This window comes from Hippocampus guttulatus, chromosome 2 (genome assembly GCF_054856545.1).
Source record: "Hippocampus guttulatus isolate MCC_2025c chromosome 2, RoL_Hgut_1.0, whole genome shotgun sequence".
NCBI classification, from domain to species: domain Eukaryota; kingdom Metazoa; phylum Chordata; class Actinopteri; order Syngnathiformes; family Syngnathidae; genus Hippocampus; species Hippocampus guttulatus.
In genome coordinates, this window is record NC_141262.1 from 24,344,561 (window position 1) to 24,357,391 (window position 12,831).

Below are 12,831 nucleotides of genomic sequence, written 5' to 3' on the forward strand. Positions count from 1 at the left end.
TAATGGAGACTTTTTTCTTCTTACTTTTTTCTTTTCTGATTGATATAAAAATGATTTATTAGATACAATCACATAACGGGGTAGGACTAGATAAGTTTTTTACTTCTTCCTACTCCCTTGAACATAATAACTGTGTTGAATGAAGATTGATTTCTTTCTTTTTACTTTTTTTATCTACCTTATTTTCTGTCAAATTATTACTGTATATATGTTTTATGTTCAATAAACAAATAAACAAAAAAACAAACAAACATTTCCAATTAGACGAGGTAAATAAATAGTGGCTCGTCCGATTGTGGGATTCATCAGTCTAACGTGCCTTAAATCAGATCACAGATTTGGAATCCTCAGTCATGGCGGTGGTGGGGGGCACTATGATGTTCTGGCACGACAATTATACTTGGGAACACAATTTTTGTTGAGCTCAATCTGACAGCTTTTTTTTTTGGGCTGCGGAATTCAAAACTGATGAATTTAGTTTTTCCCTATCATAGGTTTTTCAGCTACAGGATCCCCATTTTCTTTAAACAATATAAAATAAATATGTATGTGTGTAAATTGCAGGCTTTGAAAACAAAACAAAACAAAAAAATGGAGGGAGGCAGGAGGAGCAGGGTTGGACTGAATCAAATGCATTCACGACAAAATACTCGCGGGAGTACACTGGAAAAACTAACTCAAATACACAAACAAAATCCTGAAAACTACATGAAAACCAAAAGTAACAAACTAACAAAAATCCTACAACCTATGACACGATGGTTCGACCAAGACTGACAGAACCCAGGGAACTAAATACAAGCAAAGTGACGACACAACAAGAAACACCTGGACAAGACACAAAGGATGGAGGGAGCTGATTGGTTAACACAAGGGACCCGGATAACAAGAACAGGTGGAGACAGAAAAGGCACAGGAGAGAACAAAACCAAATTTAATCCAAACAAAAATAAAATCATAACACCATGGAACTTAAAAGGTCAAGTCAAGAGTGACACCATGTATCTGTAAAAGGCGCATTGGATTATAAAGCGCACTGGGAAGATAGAATTCTTTTAAGTGCGCCTTATAGTGCGGAAAATTCCGTATTGATAAAACTGTTTGCTTTAGTGTTGTCTTTTCCTCCCCTCTGCTTTACTGGGGGTACCTTCGTATTGAAATATGCCAGCGAGTTTGTTTGCGTTTCCTGAATCAAGTCTGCAATCATATGAAAAGACAAAGGGTGGTGGGTGGGGGTGGTGGAGCATTAAAAAGTGTTGTGCGACATGACACCGTTGTTGTGTTTCTACTTAACATGAATTAACAACAACAAAAATAACATTTTTAATTCTAAGAAAACTTTATTACTCTGGTTTTATGAATCATTTGGGAGCCCTTGAAATCTCAGCCCCCCAAAATCCAATTTTTCTACGTGTGGGTGGGCGGTCAGGGGGTCTCACAGGCAAAGCATCCAGCCTACATCAGGCACAGCTGGTTGCGAGGGAGCGCAGGTGTAACAAACAAGTCGCCTCTGGCCTTTAAAGCTCGCCCATGTGCTAATGATTGGAACCCGCCTCGCCGAGTCTCGCCATCCCCAAAATCCAACCAAATGCGCTCCTTCTGTGTCACAATGCACTCGAAGCCAACCAGCGCGCCGTTGCAATCAGCCAGACACAGCTGGCTACCTGCAGCTCTGTAGATTAGTTCCTGTATTGCCTTTTTCAATTAACTCCAGCCAACATTATCAGAACGCATCGTGATTGTGAATAACTTCCAAAGGGGGGGCGGAATAGACCCCTTTTTTTTTTTTTTTTTGTAAATAAAGTGACATGACTCATTAATGTGATGAATGGCTGTGCAATTCCCTCAGAGCCTTTTCTTTCCCCGGGCTAATTCCGGGGAAAGAAAAGGGCGAGTGCTTAAAACCTGCGCCTCAAAGTGCTGAAGCAAGCAAGGCCACCAGCCAAACGATCGCTTTTTTTCAACTGTTGACGCTCCCAAGGACCCATCTCGCAGTTCACAGCAAATCATTAACTTCACCCCGGCCACAGCCACTCGCCGTTGTAGAGAGATGATGGTGAGAGGAGGGGGGACACTCCAATAGGAGTGGGTGGGGGGGTGAGAAAAAAAAAGGTCATTGGCAGCCGTTAAGGCTAAATAAACTGTATTATTGTCTTGGGAATGCACGGGATGACCACTGACAGATCTGCCTGGAGAACACAAGGATTCCAGATAGTAAAGGAGGGAAGAGGTACAACGTCAAAACATGGGAGTTTCTGGTAGCGCACAATGTTGCAACAATCGAATTAAATGCTTCACTCACGATGGTTTCCGTGGCAACCAAGCTCTTTATGACTATTTATCTTAATGTGAAGAAGGCGTACGCAAGCTGTATCACGACCACCAGCTGGTGATTCTCGAGAAAAATGACACCCAGAACGATGACAAGTTCTCAAACATCTATCCATCCATCCATTTTCTGATCCGTTTTATTCTCACAAGGGTCACGGGGCGTGCTGGAGCCTATCCTAGCTTTCTTCGGGTAGTAGGTGGGGGACACCCTGAACCAGTTGCCAATCGCAGGGCACACACAGACGAACAACCATCTGCGCTCAAAATCACATTTGGGGACAATTTTGAGTGTTCCGTGCATGTTTTTGCAATGTGGTAGGAAACTGGAATACCCGGAAAAAACCCACACAGGCACGGGAGAGAACATACAAATTCCACACAGGAAGGCCGGAGCCGGAATCGAACCTTGCACCTCTGCACTGTGATGCTGATGCACTAACCAGTTGGCCACCGGGCCGGCCACTTCTCGAACAATTAAGTAAAAAAAAAAAAAAAAAAAAACACGGAGCAATGAAATAAATGACTTCCACAAGAATTAAAATCAAGAGAGAACAATACTTTTTTAAAGCAACAAAAAGAACCTACACTGGAGAACAATGAAATACTGTATAACAGTGCTGAACAACGTCTACAAGTTGAACAATGAAACATAAGATGAACTACTTTCAGATGAATCACAAACTACACGTAAAATGATGGGGGTGGGGAATCATTGAACAATTCAAATCAAGCAGTTCACCTCATGGGCAACTTTAGTGTCGTTTTGACATTAGGTGACAGTAAAAGTCTCGTGGTTCTTTGAAATCCCTGCACAGAAACGCGTCCCTTCTTTTGGAAGGTCACACAGTCCAAGTGACTTGAGGAAAGGCCTCCGTTTCCTCGACGGCTCGTGTTTTTACAATGAGGCTCAAGTTGAAGTGGCACTTGGGTTCACTTGATTTTGAGTCCCGTGCACCGCCGAGAGGCAAGTGTGTGAGGTCCTTTAAGGTAACAGGTGGAAGAAGAAAAAACAAAATCCGCGTTCCTAGTCTGGTCTTCAGTTTAAGCCAGGATTGCTCTCAAGTTGCCATGCCCCATGACAGCATCATGTCTGCACATAAATACTCGAGAGCACCTCTGGGTTTGCCTCGGCAAACGAGGACACACCATATTCCCTATTTCTTACCTTTGCCAATTTGCTCCCTGGAGGCCTGCAGCCCTTGTCTTTATTTCGGGAGTTCCTCATTGATCAATCACTGTCAGGGTAGAGAAGGCTGCTCTGTAATTGCTCAGTGTTCTAATCATGAGTGACACCCCCCACCCCCACCCCTCCTCTGTCGCAGGTCTCAGCAGAGAGAATGTTCCTTGACTTTCACACTGAACACCTCAAGGTAGGCTTTTTTTTTCCCTTTATGCACACTATTTCCTGGGGTTATCTTTCAAAATGGTCTTTAAGTGAAGCTTAGTTAAGGCATTCGAGGTCGGGTAGAAGCCCGGAATTGAATGGCAGAGGACTTTGTGAGAATATATACAGTATATATATATATATATATATATATATGTATAAAACACCTAAAAGCATTCAATTTTGTTAAAAGATCACAGTGTGCTTTATAATCCGATGCATCTTATATATGGACCAATATTCTTTAGCTTTAGCAGGGAAGCCCAGACTTCCCTCTCCCTAGCTACTTCTTCCAGCTCTCCCCGGGGGATCCCGAGGCGTTCCCAGGCCAGCTGGGTGACATAGTCTCTCCAGCGTGTCCTGGGTCTTCCTCTGGGTCTCCTCCCGGTGGGACATGCCCGGAACACCTCACCAGGGAGGCGTTCAGGAGGCATCCGAATCAGATGCCCAAGCCACCTCATCTGGCTCCTCTCGATGTGGAGGAGAAGCGGCTTGACTCTGAGCCCCTCCCGGATGACCGAGCTTCTCACCCGGACACCCGGACACCCTGCGGAGAAAACTCATTTCGACCACTTGTATCTTTCGGTCACGACCCATAGCTCATGACCATAGATGAGGGTTGGAACATAAAGGTTATGAACAGAATCGGCGACAAAGGGCAGCCTTGGCGGAGTCCTACCCTCACTGGAAACGACTCCGACTTACTGCCGGCAATGCGAACCAAACTCTGACATCGGTGGTATAGTGACCGAACAGCCCGTATCAGGGGGTTCGGTACCCCATACCCACGAAGCACCCCCCACAGAACTCCCCGAGGGACACGGTCAAACGCCTTCTCCAAGTCCACAAAACACATGTAGACTGGTTGGGCGAATTCCCACATACCCTCGAGGACCCTGCTAAGGGTGTAGAGCTGGTCCACTGTTCCACGGCCGGGACGAAAACCACACTGCTCCTCCTCAATCTGAGGCTCGACTTCCTGACGGACCCTCCTCTCCAGCACCCCTGAATAGACCTTACCAGGGAGGCTGAGGAGTGTGTGATCCCTCTGTAGTTGGAACACACCCTCCGGTCCCCCTTTTTAAAAAGAGGGACTACCACCCCGGTCTGCCAATCCAGAGGCACTCTCCCTGTTGACCACGCGATGTTGCAGAGGCGTGTCAACCAGGACAGCCCCACAACATCCAGAGCCTTGAGGAACTCCGGGCGGATCTCATCCACCCCTGGGGCCTTGCCACCGTGGAGCTTTTTAACCACATCGGTGACTTCAACCACAGAGATAGGAGAGCCCACCTCGGGGTCCTCAGACTCTGCTTCCTCCAAGGAAGACGTGTTGGTGGAGTTGAGGAGGTCTTCGAAGTACTCTGCCCACCGATTCACAACGTCCCGAGTCGAAGTCAGCAGCGCCCCATCCCCACTGTACACAGTGTTAGTGGTGCACTGCTTCCCCCTCCTGAGACGTCGGATGGTGGACCAGAATTTCCTCGAAGCCGTCCGGAAGTCGGCTTCCATGGCCTCACCGAACTCTTCCCACGCTCGGGTTTTTGCCTCGGCGACCACCGAAGCTGCGTTCCGCTTGGCCAGTCGATACCCGTCAGCTGCCTCTGGGGTCCCACAGGCCATAAAGGCTCGATAGGACTCCTTCTTCAGCTTGACGGCATCCCTTACTGCTGGTGTCCACCAGCGAGTACGGGGGTTGCCGCCACGACAGGCACCAACCACCTTACGGCTACAACTCAGATTGGCCGCCTCAACAATAGAGGCATGGAACATGGTCCATTCGGACTCAATGTCCTCCGCCTCCCCCGGGACATGGGAAAAGCTCTGCCGGAGGTGGGAGTTGAAACTCTTTCTGACAGGGGATTCCGCCAGACGCTCCCAACAAACCCTCACAATACGTTTGGGTCTGCCAGGACGGACAGGCATCTTCCCCCACCATCGGAGCCTACTCACCACCAGGTGGTGATCAGTTGACAGCTCCGCCCCTCTCTTCACCCGAGTGTCCAAAACATGCGGCCGCAAATCCGATGATACAACCACAAAGTCGATCATCGAACTACGGCCTCGGGTGTCCTGGTGCCAAGTGCACATATGGACACCCTTATGTTTGAACAAGGTGTTCGTTATGGACAATCCGTGACGAGCACAGAAGTCCAATAACAAAACACCACTCGAGTTCTGATCGGGGGGGCCGTTCCTCCCAATCACGCCCCTCCAGGTCTCACTGTCATTGCCCACGTGAGCATTGAAGTCCCCTAGCAGAACAAGGGAGTCCCCAGCAGGAGTACTCTCCAGCACACCCTCCAAGGACTCCAAAAAGGGTGGGTATGCTGAGCTGCTGTTTGGTGCATATGCACAAACAACAGTCAGGACCCGTCCCCCCACCCGAAGGCGGAGGGAGGCAACCCTCTCGTCTACCGGTGTGAACCCCAATGTACAGGCACTGAGCCGGGGGGCAATGACCATGCCCACACCTGCTCTGCGCCTCTCACCGTGAGCAACTCCAGAGTGGAAGAGAGTCCAACCCCTCTCGAGAGAACTGGTACCAGAACCCAGGCTGTGTGTGGAGGCAAGTCCGACTATATCCAGTCGGAACTTCTCTGCCTCACACACCAGCTCGGGCTCCTTCCCTGCCAGAGAGGTGACATTCCATGTCCCAAGAGCTAGCTTCTGCAGCCGACCCCTTTGACCCCTCCCACGGGTGGTAAGACCATGAGAAGGGGGACCCACGTTGCCTCTTCGGGCTGAGCCCGGCCGGGCCCCATGGGTGTAGGCCCGGCCACCAGGCGCTCGCCAACGAGCCCCACCTCCAGGCCTGGCTCCAGAGGGGGGCCCCGGTGACCCGCGTCCGGGCAAGGGAAACTGAGTGCCATTGATTTTATTTATCATAAGGGGTTTTATGAGTCGTGCTTTGTCTGGTCCCTCACCTAGGACCTGTTTGCCATGGGTGACCCTGCCAGGGGCATAAAGCCCCAGACAACTTAGCTCCTAGGATCATTGGGACACACAAACCCCTCCACCACGGTAAGGTGACGGCTCACGGAGGGCCCATCCATTATTGTAGCTTCTATTCTATGCCCCTCATTATGCGGTGAACCTTATATATGAAAACCATTTTAAAATTGGTCAGTCATTGGAGGTGCGCCTTATACTCCGAAGCGCCTTATAGTGCAGAACATCCAGTGTGTGTGTGTGTGTGTGTGTGTGTGTGTGTGTGTGTGTGTGTATATAAAGATCTTATCAGGCTCGGGAGAGCCTTCCACCATCTAGTGGAAGAGCATTTAATTGTCATTCTATGTGGCATAGAAAATCATTATTTGTAGTAAATCATTTTCAGTGCGACTGATGATCTCTCATGGCGCAGTAGTTGGGAAGTAGCGGGTACATGGCTTGCAGTGGCATAACTATTTACTTTTTCTTTTCCTTTCATTTTTTTGCTTGTTAGCTCGTGCCGTCAATCCTGACCACAATATCTGACATGTCATGATCTGCCTTGTCAAGGAAAAGGCACAATTGTAAAGCGTCCATTTTAAAGTCAACCCCCAGCCCCAACGCAAAACACCCAGATATGCAAATGAAGCTCTGCACTTCATGCAAATTTCGAACACCGCCGATTTGCCAATGTCATTTATGTGCCGGCTCGAGAACAAGCGTCCGTAATGTTTTATTCGCCTCACAGTCCGAAGAAGAGAAGGTCGCGTCGACACGACATGATTGTTTTATTCAACGTTGACGGATCCGTGCTGATGCGGCACTTTTACAATGCTCTACCCTGGGAGAAAATGGTCGAGGGGGGGTTCTACATTTTCTGAGATCCGCTGGCTAAAGTGTGTTTCCCCAAGAGATTGCATTCGGCCTTGGCATTTACCGAGATTGCGATGTCATTGTCTGCGTAACTAGAAAGGATTATGTACTGCGAGGGGGGCAAAGTTTTTAAATTTAAAATGTAATCAGTATAATCACCAGAAGCAATCAGTTCCTCTTCATTTCACCTGATCGAGCCACCCCAACCACCCCCGCACCCCCTTACTCACCCAGTGCTTAAACGAGCCCGTTAAAAGAGGGAACGTCTTATCAGCACCCCGGATTAAGCCTTGACTTTGATTAACATCTGCACAAGTTTTTCCAAATATCAAAGTTGCCGATTATGTTCAAGGGTGGGGAGCAGCGGGATTTGCGTTCCGATCGCTAAGACATCAAAAGTTCATGTTTTTTTGGCGAAGCAACCAATGAGTCGATTTTTTTTTTGCCTGCCTGCCTAAATGGGTCGCAGTGGAAGTCAAGCTTTGTCGCTTGGGGTACTCTGTGATCCTTTGTTCACTTTCCTCCCATCGCCACTGTAGGCGATGCGAGTTTTGAATGCCGCAATCTATTTGTGCACAACCTAGCATTGGTTCAGAAATGATTGGAAAGTGCACTTGACGATTTGTCCTGCTTGTATTCGAGATAATTGTCCATTTCGGTAAGCAGCGCTGATGGTGCAGGCGATGCAATCGACTCTGAGGCTTAATGATTCAAATAATTGGTCATCATCGGGACGCATCAAAGTGCAGCATGCCTTCTTCTTGCCAATGAAGTCAGAGTGGCCGTCGCGTCTGCGCACTTTATGAATGTCAATTTCGAGCTATAATAAACTGCAGTTGGGAAAAGCCCCCCCCCCCCTGTAAAAAGGGCTAGTGCTTTTTGTGTGCTTGGGTGTGTGTTTTTCGCAAAGCTAAAGGTCAAAGAGAGGCCATCTCGGCCAGTATTTAAACACTGAGTCCGTCAGCGCCAGCATAGCTTAATCACACGCGTGTAATGACTGCGCCGTAAAGGGAATTAAATGTCTAAACGCTGCGGGGACCAGCGTCGGCTTGAATTGAAATCAATGAGATGCATGGCCGGATCCCGATGGTGTTTGGCCACTTGTTTAAAGCGAGCACTTTTGCTATTGATGCTGTCGCTCAATGGGCGAGCCCGCGGATCAGTCTTTTTTTTCGGCCCGACGCATTGATCGGCAAATGGCATGCTTACTTCGTGCTTTCGCGCCTAGCCTTGCTTTTGTTATACGGCCGGCGTTTGCCAGAAGCCGTTAAGCTACAGGAAGCCGAGACAGGTCGCGTCAAAGCTAAACGCTAACGCAGCTGCCTGGAATACGGCGTTCTATCTGAACACCGGACATTTTATGATCGCGTTGGAAGCGGTCTCTCATTTGAGAGACGCTCTTCCCCCAGTTACGAGCTACGACTTCAATACCCTCGTGCAGATCTTGGTGCATTTTAACAGCCGCCCTTGAAACCCCCCCTCCCTCCTCGCTTATTTTCTGACTCTTTACCGCGAAAGCCTAAAGGACAACATTCACGCACGGTCGGCACGGAAACAGTCGCGGGAAAAAAGGAGCGCGGCGGACTAATCTGGTCAACGTTGGATTGAAGCAAAGACCTTTAGAAAACCGCCCAAACCGCGACGGGCGACACAAACTCCGAAAATGACAAGTGATTATCAAAGCGCCTCTGGCTTGAGACAGTGTAATCCCCCTGATGTTGGCGTCTATGGAAGTCCGAATTAGATCCCTCAAACAATGTCTGCTTGTCTACACTGGTTAAACCCCCAGCATTTTAGTCCCAAAATGAAGTTGACCCTGTCAGAAAGCTTAAGGACGTGCGAGTCGCGTGACAAAGCCCTTCAGTCGTCGTATTCCTCCATCTGCGTTCCATCTCCTCGGTGTAATGAGTTCCTACTCCAGCCAGACCACGGGGGCTAATAAGGCTTTTATCTGCTTTTGATATTAGATATTAACACCTCATCAACAGTAAGCTCTCGTCCGCCCGCCCCATTTGCATTAGCTGAACAATGTCTCCCAAAGAAATCTTCTAAAATTCAAATTAAGGCTCTTGTTGAATAGCCAGAAGGATGGTGCTACCCATCACTCAACTCCGCACCTAATTTAAAGCTTTGCAAATCGCCGTGATCTTTAAAAAAAAAAAAAAAAAAGGATCATCGCAATCTTGCCTTTGGAAGCACATAAATGATAAATGCTACGCCGCCGGCTACAAAAGTAAGTCTGAATGACATAATCAGGATTTTGTTGTTTTCAAAAAGCTATAAATAGGAATGTCAGTGAGGCGATCATTGTGATCTTTCTCGGGGGAGGGGGGGGGCACATTTTTGTGGCAAGAGTTGGCATCAGACATAATGTTTTATCGTCATTAACATACCGTTGTTGCGATGGTGACAAGCGCCTATTTTAGAAATAAGAAAAAGGTAAATCCTGTTTCACGGTGCAAAGGTTTCAGGTTTCCTATCGTCCCTCATGGCATCTCTTTGTCAGGTGCTATGAGGGGGGAAAATATGAAATATGAACTGGGAAATATAGCTGGGAGAAATAGAAAATAAATGACTTCGCTGTGGCAAGGAGGAGAAGGAAGACGGTGAGATTTATCAAGTGGAGATGGAAATGTCTGCCGAGTCGGTGTTGAAAAATTAAAGGTAGGATGGTGTCCGTTTGGACCACGCGGCGTCGTGACGACGTGAAATAAGAGCTCGGATCGCCCTCTGCTTGGTTTTGAAACGTTACCAAAAGCACCTGTAAACTCGTGTTACAAATGATTCGCTGTTGACCAATAGAAAAGCACACCTACAGCAATGGCGGAATGGCACATTCCTGACTTGGGCTCTGTTACAGTATTGGAGAGGACTGGCCCAAAATCTATAAACGTACAGATAAGTGAACATGTTGACGGATAAAGGTTAAACTATTAGGCATATGTTCTCCATCCATCTGACGCCAATTTTACAGATTCAGCTCAAGCGTGTGTTTGTGTTTGTGTGTGTGTGTGTGTGTGTGTGTGTGTGTGTGTGTGTGTGTGTGTGAGAGAGAGAGTGCTGTTTAAACAACAACCTGAGAAAAAAAAAAGAAAGTCAATATTGATTGATCCTAGAGCCTTAGCAATTACCTCCGTGTGCAGAAGACCATGTTAAGGTCAGTATTATCTTTGCTGATTTTATGGGTCAGCAACCTGGCTTTCGCTGGGCTAAATTAACGAGGGAGGAAGCGGGGGGTGCTCTTTTGCTCACCTTGATGATATTTTACGGTACGGGTTAAAGGTGGAAAGTCTCGCACCCGAGGTTGACCCTTGATATTTGGCAAAACGGGACCAGGCGCTAAAACGGCGGCGGCATAAATCAGGAGGGCAATGAAAGTGGGCAGTGAAAATGTAATGAGGCTGTTAAAATAATGTATTTTATGGGACAATTGGAAGCATTCTATTTGCATTGTTGAATGATGGGGACTGTTTGAGAGTCCAAAATAACCAAATTACTGTGAATAGTCACTCCAATGATTGGTGCTAAGGGCATTTTTGCAACATGTACAATAGGCACAATAGTTTTGCTGCAGCAATGAACTCTGTCAAGAATAGCACAATACGAGCAGGTAAGTTCGTATTAAAAAAAAAAATGAAGACGAGAAAGATAGACCAGGGTTGGCAAAGTCCTGTAAAAAAAGATGTATATACTGTATATATATATATATATATATATATATATATATATATATATATATATATATATATATACTGTACATAGACAGAGAGAGAGAGAGAGATACTAATTAATATATCTATATGCAAAATTTAATTGGTACATCTATTTACTGGAAATCATATAATAGTGAGGTTCAGTACAGCAATCTGTACTTAAAAGGAAATCCAACCCCAGAATGTTCTTGCCAATTATATGTTCGATGCGGCCCCTCCAGTGTAAACAATATCCTGATTGATGTTTCATTTGTGTCATATGAATTAAGCACCAAAATCCATCTTCGGAAAACAGGTGAGCCGTGATTGGTCGTTACCTGATCCCCGAGCAACTGCAGTGTCATTTTCAGTCGACAGCAAGTGGCAAAATGGCCGCCCCCCTGAGATGGATCAAACCAGGTGCATTTTGCTGCTTAATTCACATTCCACAAATGCAACTTGCATCCGAATGCCCTGTTTAGACTAGTGGGGGCACATACAGCATGTCATTTTAAGAAACATTTTGGGGATGACATCCCCTTTAAGGCTTAAATACCATTTACACTGCATGAAAGGTTAATACTCTTCACTCATTGTCAAGAATGAGCAATTTGTTTGTGTGCAGAGGATGGCAAGTGGGTCCACAGGTTAATTTGAAATCCTGCCATCTACTCCAAGTTCATTTAGTTCGCTACTACTGGTCACATATACTGCAGATGATCAAGAATGCATGATTTGTGGTCACTAATCGTAAGTCGTTTAGTTCTATTAAGATTGGCTAATTTACCTTGGCACACCCGATCGTTTCTTTACGGCACACTGTGTCACGGAACATTCGTTGGTAATAACCTCGGCCAAAAAAACAAAAACAAAGCCTGATCATAGCCTGTTCTGGTAAACCACAATGAAAGGCAAAAAACGGTCACCTTGGATTCCAATAATTAGACTGTACCGTAAAGCACAGGAGTGCACCGGCCTGGTACACAAGATCAGGAAATTGTAAGTAAGACTCAGGCCCTTTTGCCCTTGTTTGGTTTCCCATTCGTGCCTGTGACAGTTCTAGTTTGTCCATTGAGCCTCCCACAGTTCGTCTTATCGCCTCACCTCACCTGCTGGGATGTGACACCGTTCCAGGGTTCACTGAGGGATGTCTAACCCCGCCAGCAAAAGCCCCGGTGACCCTGTAAGCAAGAGTGACAACACAATAATACTCCCTGTGCCCTAATCTTTCATTGGTGGATTATCAGATTGGAGGTCCCGCTTGTTTATAGGCTTGGCGCCTATCGAAAAAGTTGATCTGTCAAGTTTATCGTACACTTGTCGCATTAAGGCGGTTTAGGGCCACACTGTTGGCTGCGGATGGCAGATAAGGCAGACGCGGAAAATGAGAAACAAAACGCTTTGCGTGCCTTTCATTTGATTTCTTTGACCTTTTTTTTTTTTTTTTCGTAAGGAGATACCAGAAATCATCCGCCAGTCGGAGACTAAGGTTGGCGGTTTCTAAGAGCACCTAATCCGTCCTTTCTCAAGCCGCTCTCTTTCAAAGATGCCGACCCGTAAAGGTTTCCTATCAATCTCTCGTTTTGACAAAGCCGGAGTCCATTATTGAACCCTTTTGGA

At 46.9% G+C, this 12,831-nt stretch overlaps 1 protein-coding gene across 23 annotated transcripts in view; it reads left to right on the plus strand.

Moving 5' to 3' along the window:
* Nucleotides 1–12,831, plus strand: part of ptprda (protein tyrosine phosphatase receptor type Da) — a 278,207-nt gene that overhangs the window by 117,964 nt on the left and 147,412 nt on the right. For 22 of the 23 annotated variants that reach the window (XM_086104780.1, XM_086104779.1, XM_086104789.1 and 19 more), the window contains exon 8: nt 3,654–3,701. The gene's annotated coding sequence lies outside the window, so the exon portion shown is untranslated. Of the gene's footprint in view, nt 1–3,653; nt 3,702–6,646; nt 6,740–12,831 lie in introns of all 23 variants that reach the window. The other variant, XM_086104781.1, reaches the window with a different exon arrangement.